This window comes from Macaca nemestrina, chromosome 7 (genome assembly GCF_043159975.1).
Source record: "Macaca nemestrina isolate mMacNem1 chromosome 7, mMacNem.hap1, whole genome shotgun sequence".
In the NCBI taxonomy this organism is placed as follows: domain Eukaryota; kingdom Metazoa; phylum Chordata; class Mammalia; order Primates; family Cercopithecidae; genus Macaca; species Macaca nemestrina.
The window spans coordinates 102,794,389-102,802,517 of record NC_092131.1 but is presented as its reverse complement, the minus strand read 5'-3'; the positions used below and the strand labels follow the sequence as shown (position 1 = coordinate 102,802,517).

General features: G+C 42.7%; 1 pseudogene; it reads left to right on the top strand.

Annotated features, from left to right (window-relative positions):
• Positions 1-1,523: 1,523 nt before the first annotated feature.
• Positions 1,524-2,931, top strand: LOC105488376 (keratin, type I cytoskeletal 18 pseudogene; annotated as a pseudogene).
• The last annotated feature ends 5,198 nt before the right edge of the window (positions 2,932-8,129 follow it).

Sequence of the window (8,129 nt, the reverse complement as noted above, 5' to 3'; positions counted from 1 at the left end):
CTTCACACATGGTGCCGTGCTTGCCTTCAAAAAATGCCCTTCATCAGGGAATAGAAAGAATCTAACAAGCTCAGCAACCTCTGAACCAAAGATGCTTACTGATACTGAGGTTTCTCCAATGTTACAAAACACATTAAATGGTGAGCTAGGCTTTTTTTTTTTTTTTTTTTTTTGAGACAGGGTCTCACTCTGCACCTATGCTGGAGTGCACTGGTATGATCATGGCTCGCTATAGCCTCAACTTCCCAGGCTCCAATGATCCTCCCACCTCAGCCTCCTGAGTAGCCGGGACCACAGGTATGTGCCACCATGCCTGGCTAATTTTTGTGTTTTTTGTAGAGAAAGAGTTTTTGCCATGTTGCCCAGGCTGGTCTCAAACCCCTGGGCTCAAGCAGTCCTCCTGCCTTGGCCTCCCAAAGTGCTGGGATTACAGGCATGAGCCACTGCACTCAGCCAAACTAGTCTTGATTAGGGGTTTGACTGTCAAAGAATATAGAATTTTTATGTTTATCACTAACTCTAATACTAAAAAATAACTTGCATATACTTCACTGTGGCAAATAAATGGGACTTTCAAAACTGTCACTCCTTTTTTTTTTTTAAATCAACTATATACAATTCATGCCCCTATTGGGTCTGAAAACTCTAGAACTTATCCACTTGTTTATGTATTAATGACTGAAAAAAGTGGTGCAATTTATAAAAGTTTATTTGAAGATTTGATAAACTATGCAGAAGAAAATGGATTTCAATTGAATACCCAAACCATAATGACAGATTTGGAATTAGGTGTGATCAAGGTTACAAGGTAACCTTCCAATAAAGTTTGTTTTTTTCTATTCAGTCCCACGCATTTGGTGGAAAACTCAGATGAGTGGACTGGCCAAGCAATGTGGCAACAACAATAACTTCAGTTTAAAAAGGCATCATTTGTCTACATTGATGTTCCTTCCAGCTGATGACATTCCAAGAGTGTTTGATGAATTAAAGGCTTATTTACCTGAAGAAGCTAACGAAGTTACTGAATCGTTGGAAAATAATTATGTGCCTGGTAGAATAATAAGACACTTAGGCAACAATGCTGCTGTTCAATCACTAGTATTGTTTCCACCAAATTTGTGGCCCCTAAATTGGGGCATGCAGAATGGATTTCTCCATACCCAAAACAACATACAAGGCCAGGCACGGTGGCTCACGCCTGTAATCCCAATTCTTTGGGAGGCTGAGGCAGGCCGATCACCTGAGTTCAGGAGTTCGAGACCAGCCTGGCCAACATGGCAAAATCCTGTCTAGACACACACACAACACAAAAATTAGCCAGGCATGGTGGCGTGTGCCCATAGTCCCAGCTATTTGAGAGGCTGATGAAGGAGAATTGCTTGAGCCCAGGAGGTTGCAGTGAACCAAAATTGTGCCATTGCACTTCAGCCTGGGCGACAGAGCAAGACTCTGTCTAAAAACAAACAAACAACAAACATAGAAGCATGGCACAGAAGACAGAAGATGGGAAATTTTAATAGGGAATGCTCATGTCAGCGTATATCGAGCCAGAAGATTTTCAAAAAGAGCAGTGCTACCTGGAAAATGAAGGTGGGGACAGAACCTGAATCCTGTTCCCTTTCTCTCCTCCCCAGACAACATGAGCTTCATCTCTCATTCCACCACCTTCTCCACCAACTACTAGTCCCTGGGCTCTGTCACCCAGCCACAGTGTCTGGCTCATGAGCAGCATGGCCAGTGTCTATGCAGGTGCTGGGGGTTATGCTCCTGGATCTTCATGTCCTGCTCTACCAGCTTCCAAGGAGGCTGGGAGTCCAAGGACCTGGCCGCAGGGATGGCCAAGGGTCTGGCGGGAATGGGGGGCAACCAGAGCAGAAAGGAAACATGCAAGGCCTGAATGACTTCCTGGTCTCCTACCTGGACAGAGTGAGGAGCCTACAGACCAAGAATCAGAGGCTCAAGAGCAAAATCTGGAAACACCTGGTGAAGAAGGGACCCCAGGTCAGAGACTAGGGGCATTACTTCAAGACCATCAAGAACCTAAGGTCTCAGATAATTCTGTGGACAATGCCTGCATCATTTTTCATGTTGAAAATGTCCTTCTTGTTGCTGATGACTTTAGAGCCAAGTATGAGACAGAGCTGGCCATGTGCCAGTCTGTGGAGAGTGACATCCATGAAATCTGCAAGTTCGTTTATGTCACTTGGCTGCAGCCAGAGACAGAGATCAACGCTCTCAAGGAGGAGCTGCTCTTCATGGAGAAGAACCATGAGGGGGAAGTAAAAGACCTACAAGCCCAGATTGCCAGCTATGGGTTAATCATGGAGGTAGGTGCCCCCAGATCTCAGGACATCAGCAAGATCAGGGCAGACATCCAGTCCCAGTATGACAAGCTGGCTCAGAAGAACCGAGAGGAGCTGGACAAGTACTGGTCCCAGCAGATTGAGGAGGGCACCAGAGTGGTCACCACTCAGTCTGCTTAGATGTTAAATGTCATCTTAGCAGTCCATGGAGCTGTTAAGATGATGCTCGTGGAGCCGAGACATACAGTTCAGTCCTTAGAGATCGACCTGGACTCAATATCTGAAGGCCAGCTTGGAGAACAGCCTGAGGGTGGTGGAGGTTCGCTACACTACGCAGATGGAGCAGCTCAATGGTGTCCTGCTGCACTTGGAGTCAGAGTTGGCACAGACCCAGACAGAGGGGCAGCACCAGGCCCAGGAGTACGAGGCCCTGATGAGCATCAAGGTCAAGCTGGAGACTGAGATCACCACCTACCACTGCCTGCTGGAAGACAGGGAGGACTTCATTCTCGGTGATGCCCTGGACGGCGGCAACTCCAAACAAACCATCCAAAAGACCACCGCCTGCAGACTGGTGGATGGCAAAGTGGGGTCTGAGACCAACGACACCAAAGTTCTGAGGCACTGAGCCAGCAGAAGCAGGGTACCTTTTGGGAAGCAGGAGTTCAATAAAAATTTCAGAGGTCATTGGTCTGAAAAAAAAAAAAAAAAAAGAAAGAAAACAAAGATGAACATATTCTCCAAGGACAGCCATGTCCTAAAAGAAAAAAAGCAACTCTTCATTGTGATATAAGACTTCAAAAATATAGTTAATGATTGTGAAAGTCAACCAATGCAACTGCCCATAATCTATCCCTACAACACACCTTCATATGTTGAATTCTCTTCTTAGTTTGTTTTGTTCATTTTTTCACTTTTTTCTTTTAAATTTTTTTATTTTTAAGGTTTTTTAAATTGGCACGTAATAATTGTACATATTTATAGGGTACATAGTGATGCTGTGAGACATACACTGTATAGTAATCAGATCAGGGTAATTAGCATGTCTATCATCTCAAACATTTATCATATCTTTGTATTGAAAACATTCCAAGTTCTCCTTCTAGCTATTTGAAACTATGTAAGATATATTGTTGTTAGCGATAGTCATTCTACAGTGATATGGAATAGTAGAATTTATTCCTCCTATCTAGCTGTGATTTTGTGTCCTTTAACAAATCTCTCCCTACTGCTCCTTTCCCCTTACCCTTTCTAGCCTCTGTTATACTTTTTATTTCTAGGAGACCAACTTTTTTTCATTTTGGCTTCCACATATGAGTGAGAATATGCAGTATCTAACTCTGTTTCTAGCTTACTTCATTTAACATAATGCCTTCCAGTTCTATCCAAATTGCCAACAAATGACAGGAATTCATTCTTTTTTATGATTGAGTGGTATTCCACTATGTACATATACCGCATTTTCTTTATCCACTAATCTGTTGTTGGATACCTAAGTTGATTCCATATCTGGGCTATTGTGAATAATACTGCAATAAGTGTGAGGGTGCAGGTGTCTCTTCTACATGCCAATTTCCTTTCCTTTGGATAAACGTGCAGTAGTGCAATCACTGGATCATATATATGATAGTTTCTTTTTTTTTTTTTTTTTTTTTTGAGACAGAGTCTTGCCCTGTCACTGCAGTGACACAATCTCGGCTCACTGGAACCTCCACCTTCTGGGCTCAAGTGATCCTCCTGCCTCAATGGCCCAAGTAACTGGGATTACAGATGCCTGCCACCACACCTAGCTAGTTTTTGTATTTTTGGTAGAGACAGGGCTTCCTCATGTCGCCCAGGCTGGTCTTGAACTCCTGAGCTCAGAGGATCCGCCTATCTCAGCCTCCCTAAGTGCTGGGATTATAGGCATGAGCCAGCATGCCAAGCCCTATATAATAGGTCTGTTTATAGTTTTTTGAGATACCTCCACACTATTCTCCATAGTGGTTGTACTTGTTTACATTCCCACCCACAGTGAATAAGAATTCCCTTTTCTCAGTATTCTCACCAGCGTTTGTTATTTTTTGTCTTTTTGATCATAGTCATCCTAATGGGTGAGATGATACCTTATCATGGTTTTGATTTACATAAACCTGATGATTGGTGATGTTAAGCATTTTTTCATATATATAAATATATATATATAGTTTATATATATATAGTATGTGTGTATATATATAGTTTGTTTTGTTTTGTTTTTGAAATGGAGTTTTGCTCTTGTTGCCCAGGCTGGAGTGCAGTGGTGCGATCTCGGCTCACCGCAACCTCCGCCTCCCACGTTCAAGCGATTCTCCTGCCTCAGCGTCCCGAGTAGCTGGGATTTCAGGCATGCGCCACCATGCCCAGCTAATTTTGTATTTTTAGGAGAGATGGGGTTTCTCTATGTTGGTCAGGCTGGTCTCAAACTCCCAACCTCAGGTGATTCGCCCACCTTAGCCTCCCAAAGTGCTGGGATTACAGGCGTGAGCCACCACACCCAGCTTTTTTTTCATATATTTGTTGACCATTTGTATGTCTTCTTTTGAGAAAAGTCTGTTCGGATCATTTGCCCGTTTTTTAGTCAGACTGGTTTTTTGCTATTGAGATGTTTGAGTTCCTTGTATATACTGAATATTAATCCCCTGTCAGATGAAAGGTTTGCAAATATTTACTCCCATTCTTCTGCAGGATATCCTTTCACTCTGTTGATTGTTTCCTTTGCTGTGCAGATGCTTTTTCATTTGATATAATCCCATTTGTTTATTTTTACTTTTGTTGCCAGTGCTTTTGAAGTCTTCTTGTTAATAAAATCTTTTCCTCAAACAATATCCTAAAGCATTTCCCTTATGTTTCCCTCTAGTTGTGTTAAAGTTTTGGGTCTTACCTTTAGGTCTTTGATTTATTTTGAGTTTATTTGTGTATAGGGCAAGAGAGGGGATCTGGTTTTATCCTTCCTCATATGGATATTCAGTTTTCCTATTTTATTTAGGAAATAAATAAATTTATTTAATAATAAATAAATTTAACCGTTTATTGAAGAGGCTGTCCTTTCTCTAATGTGTATTCTCAGTGACTTTGTCAAAAATCAGTTGGCTATAGATATGTGGATTAATTACTGGGTTCTCTATTCTGTTCTATTGGTCTGTGCTTCTGTTTTTATGCCAGTACCATGCTGTTTCGGTTACTACAGCTTTGTGGTATATTTTGAAGTCTGGTAGTATGATGCCTCCACCTTTGTTCTTTTGTCTATTTGGGGTCTGATATAGTTTGGCTCTGTGTCCCCACCCAAATCTCATGCAAAATTGTAATCCCCGTGGGTCAGGGAAGGGGCCTAAGGAAGGTGATTAGATCATGGGGGTGGATTTCCCCCTTGCTGTTCTCATGGTAGTGCGTTCTCATGAGATCTGATGGTTTAAAAGTGTGTGGCACTTCTGCCCTCTCTCTCTCTCTCTCTCTCTCTCTTTCTGTCTCCTGCCACCACGGGAAGAAAGTGCTTGCTTCCACTTTGCCTACTGCCATGCTTGTAAGTTTTCTGAGGCTTCCCAGTCATGCTTCCTGTTTAGCCTGTGGAACTGTGAGTCAATTAAACCTCTTTTATTCATAAATTACTTAGTCTCAGGTAGTTCTTTATAGCAATGTGAGAACAGACTAATACAGGGTCTTTGTGGTTTCATGCAAATTTTAGGATTTCTTTTTCTATTTCTGTGAAGGATATCATTGGTGTTTTCATAGGGATTGCATTGAATCTCTAGATTGCTTTGATTAATATGGTCATTTTAACAATATTCTTTCTTTTTTTTTTTTTTTTTTTGAGACGGAGTCTTGCTCTGTAGCCCGGGCTGGAGTGCAGTGGCGGGATCTCAGCTCACTGCAAGCTCCGCCTCCCGGGTTTAGGCCATTCTCCTGCCTCAGCCTCCGGAGTAGCTGGGACTACAGGCGCCTGCCACCTCGCCCGGCTAGTTTTTTGTATTTTTAGTAGAGACGGGGTTTCACGGTGTTAGCCAGGATGGTCTCGATCTCCTGACCTCGTGATCCGCCCGTCTCGGCCTCCCAAAGTGCTGGGATTACAGGCTTGAGCCACCGCGCCCGGCAACAATATTCTTTCAATCCATAAACATGTCATATTTTGTTTGTATCCTCTTCAATTTCTTTCATTAGTGTTCTCTAGTTTTCCTGGTAGAGGTCTTTCACCTTATTGGTTAAATCCCTAGGTATTTTGCATGTATGTGTAGCTATTGTTAAAGGGACTGCTTTATTTTTTTCAGGCAATTCATTATTTGTTTATAGAAACACTACTGATTTTTGTATGTTGATCTTGTATTCTGCAACTTTACTCCATTCCTAATCAGTTCTAAGAGGAGTTTCTTTTTTTTTTAATTTTTTTTTTTTTTTTGAGACGGAGTCTTGCTCTGTCTCCCAGGCTGGAGTGCAGTGGCACGATCTCGGCTCACTGCAAGCTCCACCTCCTGGGTTTACGACATTCTCCTGCCTCAGCCTCCGGAGTAGCTGGGACTACAGGCGCCCGCCACCACACCCGGCTAATTTTTTGTATTTTTTAGTAGAGACGGGGTTTCACCATGTTAGCCAGGATGGTCTCGATCTCCTGACCTCGTGATCCGCCCGCCTCGGCCTCCCAAAGTGCTGGGATTACAAGCGTGAGCCACCGCGCCCGGCCTAAGAGGAGTTTCTTATAAAGTCTCTGGGGCTTTTTGTTTTTTTGTTTGTTTGTTTTTGGCGGAGTCTTGCTCTGTCACCAGGCTGGAGTGCAGTGGCATGATCTCAACTCACTGCAAGCTTCACCTCCCAGGTTCCAGCGATTCCCCTGCCTCAACCTCCTGAGTAGCTGGTACTATAGGCACCCACCACCACGCCCAGCTAATTTTTTATACTTTAGTAGAGATGGGGTTTCACCATGTTGTCAATCTCCTGACCTCGTGATCTGCCCACTTTGGCCTCCCAAAGTTCTGGGATTACAGGTGTGAGCCACCATGCCCGGCTGTATTATCTTTTTGATATGTTGTTGGATTCAGTTTGCTAGTATTTTATTGAGGATTTTTTGCAACAATGTTTATCAGGGACTTGGGCCTGTAGTTTTCCTTTTTTGTTGTGACATAATCTAAATTTGGTATCAGGGTTATGCTGGCCTTGTTAAATGAGTTATGAAAAATTCCCTCCACTTGAATTGTTTGGAGTCATTTGAGAATAATTGTTATTAATTCTTCTTTAAAGGTTCAGTAGAATTCAGAAGTGAAATCATCCAGTCCTGGATTTTTCTTTGTTGGGAGACTTTTTATTACTGACTCAGTCTTATTACTTGTTGTTGGTCTGTTCAGGTTTTCTATTTCTTCTTGGTTTAATCTTGCTAGGTTGTATGTGTCCAGGAAATTATCCCTTTCCTCTATGTTTTTTAATTTATTGGCATATAGTTGTTCATATTAGCCTCTAATGATCCTTATTTCTGTAACATCCATTATGACATCTCCTTTTTCATTTCTGTTTTTATTCCTATCTTCTCTCATTTTTCCTTCATCTAGCGAATAGTTTGTCCATTTTTTATCTTTCCATAAAGCCTCGCTCTTTCGCCCAGGCTGAAATGCAATGGTACAATCTCAGCTCAATGCAACCTCCGCCCCCTGGGTTCAAGCAGTTCTCCTGCCTCAGTTACCCAAGTAGCTGGAATTACAGGCTCCTGCCACCACACCCACCTAATTTTTGTATTTTTAGTAGAGATGAGGTTTCACCATGTTTGGCCAGGCTGGTCTCAAACTCATGACCTCAGGTGATCCACCTGCCTTGGCCTCCCAAAGT